We start from the raw sequence: 14,103 nt of genomic DNA on the forward strand, positions 1-14,103 counted from the left end.
CCTTGGCTCTACACAAGAATGCTTGTTCTTCATGGTGGGCCCCCTAGGACCCTACTTGCTGGTTTATCCCACAACATGACTCAGGGTCGGGGTGGGGGGGGACCACATTTGATAATCTTAGGGTGGAGACTGGCAAATGCCAGAAAGTCCGACCGTATCATTAGAGGGTGGACTGCTTTTGGTCTTGAGGTATCAGCTGACACAGAGACTGAGTTCAATCATAGGCAATCAAGCAATCATGACTATGTAACGAAGCCTCAATACGAACCCCGCATATCAAGCTTGACTAAGCGTCACAGGTGACGCATCGCAGGATGATGAAAGATTTGGATTTGGAACCCTCCTTGTCTCTGTCCTATGAGTGTCTTCCTTTCACTGGTCCCAATTTGCATCCTTTCCCTGTAATAAATATGACTGTGGGTGCATCCATTTTTAGTGAGTTCTGCAAGACTTCCTAATGAGTTGTTGAGCCTGAGCGTGTGAGAGATAATAAGAAATATATATAAAATGTCTCTGCCTCTGGTTCGTGCCAATATTTTGTCTTTGACCCCAGTTCCTGACATGGAGCTCCTAATCCCTTGGAATTTCCTAGGTGACAGGAGCATCTTTTCTTCTAATGAGGTGACTCCTTGTGGCTTCTAGATGAGGGCTGGTCACTACAAAGGCCAACCCGTGAAGAGAAGCTTGGAATTTTCAGTGCTACCTTTCATTCTCTAGAGACGGGAGAGAGGTTGGAAAGTGAGATAGTAATCAATCATGGTTATGTGATGAATCCTCCATAAAAATCCCTGGACTACAGAGTTCGGAGAGTCTCTGGGTTGATGAGCACATCTTCTGGCCAGAAGGATGGTGTATCCAGCTCCAAAAGGACAGAAGTTCCTGCACTGAGAACGCTTCCAGATCTCACACTATGGATCTCTTCATCTAAGAAGTCATCTGTAGCCTTTAACACATGCCTTGTCATAAAGTGGCAATAATAAGTAAACTGTTTTCCTGAGTTCTGACAGCTGCTCTGGCAAATGATTGAACCTAAGCATGGGGCCATGGGAACCTCTGATTTGTAGCCAAGTCACAGGGAAGTTGTGGGTAACCGGGCGGGGGGGGGGGCAGGGCACCAGCTGTGATTGGCATCTGATAGGGGTGCAGTCTTGTGGGATTGAGCCCTTAACCTGTGGGGTCTGCACTGCTATGGTTAGTATCAGAACTGAACTGGATTGTAGAACATCCAGCTTATGTCAGAGAATTGGTTGATGGGGAAGAAAGCCCACATCTGGCGTCAGAAGTGTCAGGAGTGTGAGAACAGAGAACAGTGAGGGTTTGGCCCAGGTGGTGATTCTGGAAAACTCCCAAACTTGCAATTGGTGTCAGGCATTTGGGGCAGACGTGGCAGTCACCAGGACCGTGTCCTTAACCTCAGAGTTTGGTTAATACCTGGTGCCCTACATGTCTGGATGTCCCGATCTCAGCCAGACTCACGAGACCTAGGCAAGAGATGTTATTTTGAAGCCTGGGAGGAAGGTCATGCCTCAGACTCACAGTAGAGACATTCTTGCTCTTGTCTCTTTCCTATTTTCTTTCTTGCTTCTTCTTCTTTTTTTTTTTTTTTTTTAGCCAGACCCAGGGAGCACAGGAGGACTAGCCAAGCCTCAGTTGTGCGGGAGGACGAGGAGGGAGACTAACATGTGAAGGGCCGAGTGGATGACGGAAAGCAGAAGGAAAGAGGAGGGGGGGAAGGAGGCACAGGTCACTGTAGTGGGTGACTCTTGTGCTGCCGTATCCACCCCCTGGCTAGAGAGGCTGCAGCTTCTCACAGCCTCACAAAGCCCTCTACCACGTGGTCTAGGACACCTGCTAATTATACTGCACGTGCTTTATTTTTAATAATATTTTTATGCCAATATTTCAGAGGGCCATGTCGATGGAGGTGGCATGATGCTTCTAAGCGCTGGCGGTAGAACCAGAAATGACATATTGCTTTGGGGGCAGATACGGAAACGAAGTCTAGTGAAATTCAATCGCTTATGGTCATATTCTGCTTTTCAGACAAAAGTTTCGGAGAATAAAATAGCGGATGAGATTCCTCATCCCGGGCCACAAAAAAATTCCGAGGAGAAGCCTAGCAAATAGGAAATGAAATGATGCGAGGAAACCAATGAGGAACAACGATGTTGTTTTTTTTTTTCTTTTTTAAATTAAAAACTGAAATATATACCTGCTGAAAAGGGGAAATTAAACAAACACTGTGTGATGGAGGGCAATAAAAGAAAATATTTCACCAGGAAACTTTTTTTTTTTTTTCAGGGTTATATCAAAGTGTTCCTCTGAAATTGATAAAAAAAAAAAAACAAAAAAAAAACACCTTTTCTTCATTTCTTCTCTCTCCCTCGGAAACTTTATCCTTTCATTAGAAGTCAGTCATGTGCAGGAATTATTGATAGCTGCAATATTTCATCGTGTATTTTTTAATCAGTCACTGCAATGCCCGCGCAGCTCACGGCCTGCGCTGCGGTCTCTAAGAAATGTTCTCAATTGCATGGTGCGGCTGTTGGATCATTGGGCCCCAGCTGCGTTAGCGACCCTAGGAGAGCAGGTGAATTGCTAAGAGTTCGCTTGGATTGCTGGTCCCTGATGGCAGAGGGAAAGCTGAGGAAACTTCATGAGCCAACATTTTAGCCCGCTACGGTTTCCAAAGCATAAGCGCGTGTATTCTCTTATTTGTTTGTGTGACAACCTATGAGCAAGACCCTATTCTTAGGCCTATGGGATGGATGATCAGAGGAGGGTTTGAGAGATTTACTCCAAGTGACGGGGAAAGAACAGTGTTATTCAACCTTGCACCGTGAGCTGAGTGGACACCACCACCTTTCCTTCTACTTTAGGATGAAAGGCTCTTGGTCAGATGCCAAAGATCTTGGTGCAAAAGCTAGAAACATATGAGCAACAAGTCTCTCCACGTACGGGGAAGCCGGTCTCCTCCCCACGCTCCGAACCCACGCTGTCCATCCCTCCCCCAGAGGCCCTGCGTTGTTTCCCCTGCACCCAGCTGGCTCTTCGTCCTTCCGGCGTCCTTTCCAAATCTTTCCCTTGACAACCAATTGAAATTCCACCTGCTGAAATTCTAGTTCCGGTCCCTCTGTACTGACAAGCTCAAGCAAGCTATGTAAATTCTCTGGGTCTCAGTTTCTGCCTTTGTAAAATGGGGACGTTGTAATAGATGCACACTAAGAGCCATACTCAAAATGAATAATACGCAATTTTATGCATAATTAGATACTGTCTTGTTTATCAAGATTACTTCATTTCTTGTTTTTACAGAAATCTGTAAGCCAGACTGTATATTTCTTTTATAACCCTGTAAGACCTAGTCCACTAATATATTTGATTATCCTTTTTTTTTTTCCCTGATCGATGGATTGGTTGCAAACTCACTTTGCTGATCATTACATTAAGTCTTTTGAGGGAGTGTCTAAATTGAATTCAAATTAACTGTGGACTCATAAACGTGTTTTCTCCCAGATATGGACAGTATCCTTCCACAGTGAAGGAATAATGATAAGAGATAACATTTACTGTGGACATACTAACTGCCGGGCTCTGTTCTGGGTGTCTTGGTTTTTTTGTTTGTTTGTTTATGTATTTGCTCATTTAATTCCCACAAGAATCCTAAGAGATGGGCACTCTTGTTATCTGTGCTGTAGCAAAGAGGGAGAGGTTGAGGATGTTGCTCCATGTTGCAAATTCAGTAAGTGGGCATTGGGATTTGAATGGGACTCTGGAACCTGTGCTTTCCTCCTGCCCTGCACTGCTTTCTGGCTGTGCCTAGTGGAGCAGACTGGTTTCCTCCTGTCCGGCTGTGTGTACAGGAGGAGCATGCCAGAGAGCAGACGGACAGGTGATGTTGGCCCATGGATTCTTGTCCTAGGCTTGGAGCTGGAAAGAAGAGCGAGGTTCGAGCGAACGATCTCTAAGCTCCTTCGTTCTGCGGCATGTTACTGCGATTTCACTCTAAGATGGCAATGGTTGACCTTCCTACTACTGGATAAATTTGTTTCAACCTCATCCCAGTCTTCGTTATTCCTCCAGTGAAAACAGTAGGGTACAAAGTGTATAAAATATTTACATAGTTAGGTACCTCTGAGTGCATACATGACCTATATGGGGGTATATATGATATATATAATGGAAAGAAATCTAAAGTGTAAACGGTGGCCATATCTCAGGAGTGGGATTATTTTGTAACAATGATTGTCTTTCTTTATCATTCTTGAAAATGTGAATGTGCTTCCAAATGAACCACATTTTGAACCGTGTAGATGACGGCACCCGCATTAACCCTGGGCTGAGTCTTAGCACCCCACTTCCCCCCCCACCCCACCCCCCACGGCAGTCTGCTGCTTTGGCTCCTTCAACACCATTTTCACTTCCTCCTCCTTGAACTGAGTGTGTTCAGCAAAGTAAAATATCTTGCACGCCTAAATCGTGTCTCACTTGCCTCACAATTGAAGTGGCATGGGGCTTGGGGAGGGACCTGTGGTTTCCAAAAGTGTGAAGAAGCTGAGAACGCAAGGAGAAAGACAGTAGCCTGGTGATGAGTGAAATGAAATTGCTTTAAAAGACAAAACACGATACCTCTTTCACCCGGGATCTTCCCCTCTCTGTGACAGTCGTGCAGAAAAGAATACTGCAGATTTTTAGGAGAAAAGCTATTGACATCTGAAGCCCAATTAGCCGGATGGATCTCCTCCCCTGAGGTGTACAACATGAAGTTCCTTGCACTTAGTAATTCCGTCTCCCCTAAAAGAGAAAATCTGGGATCACAGCCTGAATTCAGGGCTCCCCTCTCAACAAAGACGTCCTTTGCTAATAAGCCTAAATATCTCAAACTGCACCTCTCCAGGTAATAATTGCTACTTACAACTGTCTGCTTTTTTAAGGCCTACAGAACTGGAAAAGCCATTCTTTACAATAGACACTATGTAGGGGCGCTCGGGTGGCTCAGTCGGTTAAGCATCCAACTCTTGATTTCAGTTCAGGTCACGATCTCACGGCTTGTGGGATCAAGTCCTACACTGGGCTCTGTGCTTGGGATTCTTTCCCTGCCCCTCCCCCACTCATGCTCTTTCTCTTTCTCTCTCTCCAAAAAAATGAAAAACATTTTAAAAATCATTTAAAGTAAGGGCGCCTGGGTGGCTCAGTCAGTTGAGCGTCCGGCTTCAGCTCAGGTCATGATCTCCCGGTCCGTGAGTTCGAGCCCCGCGTCAGGCTCTGCGCTGACAGCTCGGAGCCTGGTGCCTGCTTCGGATTTTGTGTCTCCCTCTCCCTCTGCCCCTAACCCACTCACATTCTGTCTCTGTCTCTCTCAAAAATAAATAAACATTAAAAAAATATGTTTTTTGATCGTTTAAAATAGACAGTATGTGTACCCAACTTGCGCAAGTTTGTGATTACAAGATAGGTCAACGGACCTGGGTTATGCTTCATTCATTCATTGCTTCCTTTACCTCTTCAACAAACATTTATCCATTGCCTGTGTGTCCTGTCCTGAGCCAGGCAGAGGGCACACAAAGAAAAACAGTGCATCGAGTCTGTTCCATGGAGCTAAGAGTCTAATGAGGGTCTACGGTTAAGTACATAGACAACTGCAGGGTGACAGTCAGTTGCAATGCTGGATTTGTGACCCAGTTTTTCAGACAGATACCAAAATAGTGCAGGGCGTACAAGACTTTGCACAAAAGTACTCGTGCGGCAATACAAATGAGCTTGCTTAAATGAGTGCCGACTATTGTTGAGAGCAATTTATTTCTCTTCCCAAATGAAGTGCTATTTTGTTGAAAAGGGGTCCAGCATGCCACCTACCTATACTGAGTGAACTCAAAGAGCAGATGCACATTCTAAATAATAGCAACGTTATTTGCAAAACATCTTTTATCTTGTTAGCCCATAACATGCTTTACAAACTCAATAAATGACTGTAATATATTTTTATCAACATTGGTTAAAACACTGACGTTTTAATATATTTCATGTCATAAAGTATATTCGTTTCCTAAAAAAGCCATCCAACAGTAATTTTGCCGGTACTTACATTAAAGGCTGTCACTTGCACTTCATAAAACATGTCAATCTGCTGACAGACAGAAGGTGAAGATGTTTTTCTCTTGACAGGGACAGAGTTTCCTGTGATGTTTCAGGCATGGGTCTTCGGTAGGTCTCTAGCCTCATTTTCCCTGACCTAATTTTAAAGAAGTGAATGTCGAAAGGATGCTGAGAGCAGAAGACACGCACAAAATCACCTTGCTGGGTGATAATCCTACCGTGATCTTAGTGTAACGTTAATGGGCCAAAAATGTATGTGATGTTAATTTAGTGACTTGTGAGAAAGCATCTGGAGTTTAATGTAGCAACATCGACTATGCAAAAAAAAAAAAAAATGTAATCATAATGCCGGCAAGGCTCAGTGCTCTGGATGAAGCCCAAATTGTTACTCAGTGCCACGAGGGCATTTAAAGCCAAGCTGGAGAGAGGGGAATGCGCAGAAAATGCCACGACATGTTCCCCGATGCCTCCGATCAGCTACCATTTGGTTATAATACAAAAACAATTTGAGAAAGAGCTTGGCAAAAACAGATAGAAAAGAGCCCTGGGGAAAGTGAAGGGAATAAAGGAACGCTCTGTTTTTGCTTTTGCTTTTCTTTATGTCATTTTACGTATGCTGATAGGTTATGAAGATCTATTAATAAATACTTTTTTAGAGAATGTAGACTCAGTTTGCACGCTGACATCACACTTAAAGATGTCTCTGGGTATTGGATAATGTAGGAAGGAGAGCTGGAACTTGGCTTTGAAAATGGCGGAATGGGTCCCGTCAATCATGGCTATCAGGTAATTTTTTGGAAAAATAAAATGTTACTGAGGCACCAGGCCTTCGAAGCCATTACAAACTCCTGCGATAAATCGGAGTTGGGCTTACCCGGATACTTATTACCTGGCAACAAAGTGGGAGGGGGAGAAGGCAGAAACATGCATGAACATTTGGGGTTATATTTTCTTTCTTCAAAATACAGACAGGCTGAGAGCAAGTGTTTGAGCATTTGCTTGCTTAAGCTATGCCTGTAATAGCCTGACCTTATCACTCTCAATGCAGCTAAATAATTTGATGTCTAAATGTGCTTGTGTTGGGGCGCCTGGGTGCCTCAGTCTGTTGAGCATCCCACTCTTAATTCCAGCAAGGGTCACGATCCCAAGGTCGGGGGATTGAGCCCCATGTGGGGCTCTGTGCTGAGTGTGGAGCATGCTTAAGATTCTCTCCGTGTCTCCCTCTGCCCCTCTCTCCTCTGCCTGCTCATACTCTCTCTATCACAAATAGTAAATAAGCAAATAAATAAAGAAAGAAAATGTGTTTGTATTATGTTAGAATTTCCTGGAGCTAATGGCTGAACATATTGAGAATTTACATCATCCAAAGGACTTATTTGGCCTAAATCTGATTATAAGTTATGCACAAAATCGCTTCACAGATGTGACATGCCATTCTTCATGGGTAGGTAGTGGGAAGGAAGCGGAGAAGGGGTCACTAACATGAGGGGCAGGGGCTATATTCACATGTATCTGAGTCCAATATTCCTTTAAGTATAGTGTCTCAGTGTTAGACCTGGCTCCATCTCCTAGTTCATTTGGTGACCTGAGGCAAGTGATCTGACCCCTTTGCATATCACTTTTCCCAGCTGCAAATTGGGGACGGGTTGCACCCACCCTATGTATTTTTATAAGATTCTAAATAGGGCGAAAGAAGAAAATGTATACGACGTTACTGTGAAAAATATAAGGATAGGTAGATAGATGTTATATATATGTATTTAATAATTTGTTGTTATTCCGAAGTGATTTTAGTACATCGGCTCACTGTCCTGAGGGTCGAGATGGGATATGAAACTCTATTGAGGAGCTTTTTCCAACGAGTTAGACTTTTTCTATAGGAAATAGATACCCCAGAAGGAACGAGGAGGAGTGTATAAATGAGGATGTGGGCAGAGGTGCTGGCAGCCAGGATAGACTTCACAGCAATTCATTCTCTGCCTGTAAACTCCAGGAGGGTGGGAGAGAAACTGGTTTCAATGCGAGAGACTTCGTTTTCACCTTGCTCAACATACAATGACATGGCTTCGTCATATATAACGATATGCCTGCATGCAAGTCATGATTTCCAGGCTATTTTAAGGATCTCTGCCTACATACAGAGGTATGCATCATTCAATTTGTTGATGGCAACAAAAATTGATGTCTGGTCAGACGTTCTTTCTCATGTTCTCACGCAGACCATATGCAACTGAAATACAGGAGTCAGGTGGGCAGAAAGAAACATGGAAAGTTTTACTCTCTTCTTCCTTCCACTTCCTGTCCACCCCCGTTCTCTTCCGCTAACAAAACAGTATGAGAAATCAGGGGCATCTAAAATAGAAGGGAGAGTGTCAAAATGCTTTTTATTGTCTAGAAGCTCTTCTAGAAGGGAATCGCGGGTCTCTGAAGAGGAATCAGCATCTTCACCTATCTAGTGGCATCTTTCCTCAAACCCCACTACAGAGAGGGAACACTCTGTCTAGGAACAAGTGGCACTTTATGACAAGTCGCCAAATAACTAGGGAAGCAACCTAGGGCATAACTACCAGCGCTCGATACAGTGTTTATAAAGTGGAAAACTGAGACCATTGACTGATTTACCTCGAACAAAAATGGAACACCCACATGTTCTTGGGGGGGTGGAGCAGAGAAGGCTATAAATTCACTGAAATACCTTTCTTCTTCCTCTGGGGCGCATTCTCCTCCATCCTTCCAGTGATACAAGCCACTCCTGGGCCAGAGTGCTTCAGAAGCAATACACTCCCCCCTACCCTCTTTCCCTGCACGCTAGCTGGATGGAAACGCTTCCAAGAAGCTACAGAAGGACAGAAGCAACCCAAAATAGAACACCAAAAAGGAATTGTATGAGTAAGAAGATAGACGACCCTGATTGATAAAAAAGGAAGAGACATTCGCTCTCTTTACGCTGAATCCATAGGATAATTCAACTGACCACTAAAAGCAGCAACTTGAAACTGTGACCTAATGAACATCTAAAGTCTACACCAGTGGTCTTCAAGGCATGGTTTCCAAACTAGCAGCATTAACATTACGCAGGAACACATGAGAAATGCAAACTCTTGGGTGCCACCCCAGATCTACCGAGTCAGATTCTCTGTAGGTGGAGCCCAGCATTTTCATGACGCCCTCCTTGTGGTTCTGATGCACGCTGAAGTTTGAGATCACCTCTGTTCTGGAGGTTTCAGGACCCGGGTGGAGTTTGAAACATGTTCACAAAGGTAAATGGCTCAATGGTCCAAAATCTGAACTGTTGATATATACTCTTCAGGCATATTTGCAAATAACAAAAAACAAAACAAAACAAAACAAAACAAAACAAAAAAACCAAAGTGGAACAAAAGCATTACTGATGCTCTGCTTTAAGCTAGAATCTACTTAAAGAAAAAAAAAAAGACTCGTATCAGATTAAAGGACATCAGATTTGTCTAGCAACTTGTATGATCCCGAGCTTGTACATTACCTGGTTAGGGCAACGTTCAGTAGAAGATTCGTCTGGAATTGCAAGACATAGAAGAGTCTCAACATTTAGTAAAGAGTAGCTTCTTCTAGGGCATATTTAAAGGGGCTGAGACTCCCCTGTAACCTCAAAGCTTAGAAAAGTTTTGCATAATTTTCAAACAGTATCCTGAAGGCTCAAGGAAGGTGGGTTCAGCGCTGCGGTAGGTGGTTCTATTAGCAGGGGAGTTTAGAAGCTTGCCCGGTCCACCTCTCATTTGCCCAGCAGCTGCCCTTTCATTCTTAAATCAAAAGAACTGTAAAGGATAAATTCTGTGCAGGTCCTACTTTATCATGGGGCACAGCAGAAGACCCCCATAAAAATGCTTAACCCCAAGGGCTGAGTCTTAGTCACTTGGATGAAAATGAGAGAGGAAAAGCTACGCCATCTGAATTCTGCTGTCTGACCCCGCCAGCTGAGCCATCTTGCACCCAGAGTGTCAGGTTCATAAATAACCCCGCCTCCAGTCTGGCCCCTCTTCGCGTCCCATCAAGGGAGGCAAGACCAGATTTCATGGATCAGCTGGGGAGATTTGAAGGCCTAACCTTGAGGTCACATGGATCTCAAATGTGTTCCCCTGCCTGCCTTTGTTGCCTGCTGAGGCCAAAGAGATTTTCCTTTCTAGGTTAAAAATGACTCTCCCTTCCCTTCCCCTACAAAGCCCAATACCAGGTGGGTGGCCGTTTGTCGAGAAGGTATGTACTGATATGAGGGTCCACATGAGAAAAGATCGGGCAAGTAAAAGACAGTGGATTTCTGTGGCTTCACCTGTGGCAAGGCAGGTGAAGGCCATGATGCACTTGCCTTGGGCAGAAATTCAAGCGTTGCCAAAAAGCTCAACCATCAGGATAAAGGATATTTTCATGCGCCATTTTCAAAAGCCAAACTTAAAGCCAAAACAAAAAAAAATCCAGGATGAACAAATATCAAAAAATACAAATAAAGACGGCAACAGCATTACTGAGTTTTCTTCTTGCCTCTGGCCCTGAGGGTTCTACCTAGCACTGTCTGTGACTACCAGCCACAACCGTGGGACGATGTTCAGTTCTGTACATAACAGATGGGTGAGTAATGAGTGAAATAAAGCTAATTCTCTGGGGTCAGTGGTAAAAAAAAAAAAAAGCAAGTGGGTGATAAACAAAACAGGGAAAAAGGCAGAAGAAAAGGACGAGGAAGAAAACGACAGGTTGAGCGCTTGTAAAGGGTGAGTAGGCGTTGTCCTAGGCACGTCGCATGTGTTAATTCATGCAGTCCTCAAAACATAATTATGAAGCAAATACTGTTATTTGTCACCGCTCCATAGGTGAGGACACAGACACGGAGAGGTTAGTTCCCCGAGATCGCGTTAGTCGATGGCAGGGCTGCGATAAGGCTTGGGGGCCCGTGTTTCCGACCAGCAGGAAGACGAGGAAGAAAGGAAGGAACCAGGGAGGAAATGCAACGGAGAGAAAGCTCCCGGGTTTCCAGTCCTTTGTGAAGTCCCCAGTAGCAGAGCACTGGCGAAGAAAGAAGAAACGGAGACGCGGTGGCTGTTTGAAGACCAGTTTAGCATCTTTGAACAGGAGACAAAAGCATATTGGAGACACTTGCTGTTGTGCTGGCACAGAATATCTACTTAATGTTGGTTGTTTTCACATCCTGACATCTCCCAGTTGACAAGGAAATGCTTGGCGTGCCATGAAATGAACAAGAGCCAGAGCTGAGCAGACGGCGGTGGCGGCGGACAGCGGGACTGCAGCGCGCCCGCTTCTTTGGCCCCCTCCTTCCCAAACGGGTCTCACTCTGCCTCGCAGTCTCTAAATCTTCCTCCGCAGACCTCAAGGAACAGCACACAGGGATGGGTATATATTATTTATTTACTTACTTCTTTATAGGTGATATCTGCGTGCACTGTGTAAGTATTTAAAACCCGACTCGACCCAGAGCCACGAGAATGATGTCTCCATCGCAGGGCAGGGGGGTGGCGGGGCACGTTGCACAGGTTTAAGCATGATAGATGGGGCAACCTCCCTTGCTCTAGCAAACTGCCGTGAGAGAAAGGGAATAACCCTGAAATTAGAGCCGGGGTGGGAGGGGGAGGGTCGCGCTGGTGTAATATTACTGGAACAAGATGCAGAGAGAAGTAATTTACTCTGAAGTGACAGTCTGAAGGCGAAAAATAAACTAACAGGAGGGAGTTTAGGCTCATTAGCAGCCTGGTCTCAATATTTCATTATTAATGATAATAAAAAGAAGAAAGGAGGGAGAAAAGGCATATGAGCATGTGCATCCCCCTCCCCAAAACACACACACACACACACACACACACACACACACACACACAGGAGTCAGCGCACAATAGCTCCGGGACTTGGTTTCAGTCCGGCACAACAAAGGCACCTCTAAGAGAAAGGAAATGCCAGGCAGGATGAAGAATGGTTTAGCTCTGGTTCTGGTCTGCTCTCGTCTAAATGCCTGAATCAGTGGGGCCCCTCTGCGGGATTCTGCCTGATTTATTAGAACCTCTGGCACAGGCAATGAAGCCCCCAACCGATGCTCCGCAGCCCAGCCTGAAGGAGCAACACCGAAAGGAGAGACCACGCGGAGCTGCCCATGGGATTTCTTGGGCAACACCCCTCTGGGTGGGAGGCGATCACTCCTTCCTGAGATTGTATATTGTCTGCACCCAGACAGGGAAGGAGCAAAGATACGGGGAATCGATAGCTACGGTCTGAATATAAAAGGAAACAGGATACATCCCAGAGATGGTAACGAAAACCTAAAAATGAAATTCTGCAGTCAGCAGCCATGCTGGATTCCATTTAATTTAAAATGGCTCTCAGGGTCTACCTGTTGGCCCAGTACAGAAAATGATAATTGTCTTCTCTGCCACCAGACTGCCACTCCTGACAAATATTTTGCTGTGAATAACTGATACATTTTCTTCTTGACTTTGCCTTTCAGAAGCCAGCCAGTCTGGCCTGGCCTGTTTGTCTGTTTTCTTGGACAATTTCTGATATTGTCAATATGGTTATGTTAACGTTAATCTGGTTGGGAGAAACAGTAGCTCCCCGACGGCTTTGAGCAATTAAAAACATGTTCAAGGTGGGGTGCCTGGGTGGCTCAGTCGGTTAAGCGTCTGACTTCGGCTCAGGTCATGCTCTCACCGTTTGTGAGTTCAAGCCCCGCATTGGGCTCTGTGCTGACAGCTCACAGCCTGGGGCCTGCTTCAGATTCTGTGTCTCCCTCTCTCTGCCCCTTCCCTGATTGCACTCTGTATCTCTCTCTCAAAAGAAAAAAATATATTCAAGATCATCTCCTCTAATGTCAGTGTCCCTATAATGTATTAACATGACAGAATTCTCCATCCAACCAACGGACACATGAGGGTCCACCCCTGTTCTGGGCACCAGGCTAAGTTATAATGAATACAGAAATGAACAGATACAAGGTGTCTTTCCTCTTGTTGCTGATAGACCATTCGGGGGAACGATACGAAGCCGTAAATGCACAAATAATTATGGTATAAGCGTAAAGAAAATGATCCCTGGCTATAAGAAGCCTGGTGGATGGAAATGCTACTTTCCAGAGGGTGGTTCAATCAGCTTCTCAGAGGAAGTGCATTTAAGTTGAGACCTGAAGAAATGGCCATCTCAACAAATCAGAGGAGGAAGAGAATTCCGAGCAAAGGGACCATCCCAGGGAGGGCTCAGAGTCAGAAAAGAGCTTATTGGTTTCTTGCTCAAACAGGAGGAAGAGGCCAGCTGCAGGGAGGGCAGTGTCATATGCGACTGCAGAATGGGCGAAGAGTGCCGTGAAGTGCATCAAATATCTTTTCTGGCTGCAGTGTGCGGAATAACTTGGGGGTGGACAAGCCCGGAAGCAGGGAGAGCTGTCAGGGGGCTTCTCAGTGGGACAGGAGGGAAGTGGAACACAGGACGGGCTCACGGATGTCTGGTCGCCCCCTCTGGAGCAAATCTGTAGTATTAACAGTGAAAACTGCGGTCAGTGGGTCTAGACGCAGACACACACTCTTAGTAAATGGTTATTTTACTTATTATTTTAGTTATTATTATACACGCAAGGTCAAACCTGCATACCGATTTGCCTTGCTGTGGACAACAACTGTATCCGGGCCCAGAGACCATCTTACATAGAAAATCTATGTTCTTTCTTCTGGTTCTGATTTTTTTTCCCCTCCCGCATTCCTGAGTCCTCCTTATATTTCTCCTTTTAGTCCAGAACCTGATGATTTCTCAGGTGAGGCGACAATTCTCTTAGTGTGGTCCCGGGACCAACTGCAGCAGCGTGACCTGGGAATTTGTTAGAAATATAAACACAGATCTACTGAACCAGCAACTCCAGATGTGGCCACTCAGCCATCTGTGTTTTAACAACCCTCCACGTGTAATTTTACTTGTTGTTTTGTTTGTTTGTTTGTTTGTTTGTTTACCTTTTGAATGTCTGTAAGAAAACTCAGCATTGCATTG

The 14,103-nt window shown here is 44.9% G+C and overlaps 1 long non-coding RNA gene across 1 annotated transcript in view; it reads left to right on the forward strand.

The window, feature by feature from the left end:
• LOC147572585 (uncharacterized) overlaps positions 1-14,103 on the forward strand; it is a 419,567-nt gene that overhangs the window by 28,080 nt on the left and 377,384 nt on the right. The gene's annotated exons all lie outside the window — the stretch shown is intronic.

The sequence above is a fragment of the Puma concolor genome, chromosome E4 (genome assembly GCF_028749965.1).
Source record: "Puma concolor isolate L17-30 chromosome E4, mPumCon1.1.hap2, whole genome shotgun sequence".
NCBI classification, from domain to species: domain Eukaryota; kingdom Metazoa; phylum Chordata; class Mammalia; order Carnivora; family Felidae; genus Puma; species Puma concolor.